Here is a 539-nt window from a genome sequence, read left to right on the forward strand (position 1 = left end):
ATACCGACTTCCGTCTTGGGGGGCTGAGAGAAGCGAGGGCTTTGTTCTCGGTTCCGGGTTTGAGATAGCGGAGGAGAGAGGACCCAGCTCTGTCCAGAATCAAAGTAAGACCCCAAGGGAGGACTGAGGAGGCCCCCACCCTACGTCGAGGGACCTCAATAATCCAACTCTCACCCTACTGTGGGCCCCACGTGTGAGACTGAACCCCACCCCCACCTTTCTGAGGGGACTGTGCGAGTTAGCACCTTGTGAGTCCTGGGGTGACTCAGGGCCATAGAGGGTAGGACCCTAAGGCAGGAGAGAGAGGCACCAAGGTCACTTCTTGTCTCCAACCCTTCTCCCATCTAACATCCTGTTCCCCCCACCATCAACCCTGGAAAGCCCCGTATGTGGGGGGTGGGGGCCGGATGTGAGGTATACCGACTTCCGTCTTGCGGGGCTGAGAGGAGCTAGCGCTTTGTTATCAGTTCCGGTCTTGAGATAGTGGAGGGGAGAGGACCCAGTTCTGTCAGGAATCAAAGTAAGACCCCAAGGGAGGA

This window comes from Otolemur garnettii, unplaced genomic scaffold, assembly GCF_000181295.1.
Source record: "Otolemur garnettii isolate 467f Iridium unplaced genomic scaffold, OtoGar3 scaffold00352, whole genome shotgun sequence".
In the NCBI taxonomy this organism is placed as follows: domain Eukaryota; kingdom Metazoa; phylum Chordata; class Mammalia; order Primates; family Galagidae; genus Otolemur; species Otolemur garnettii.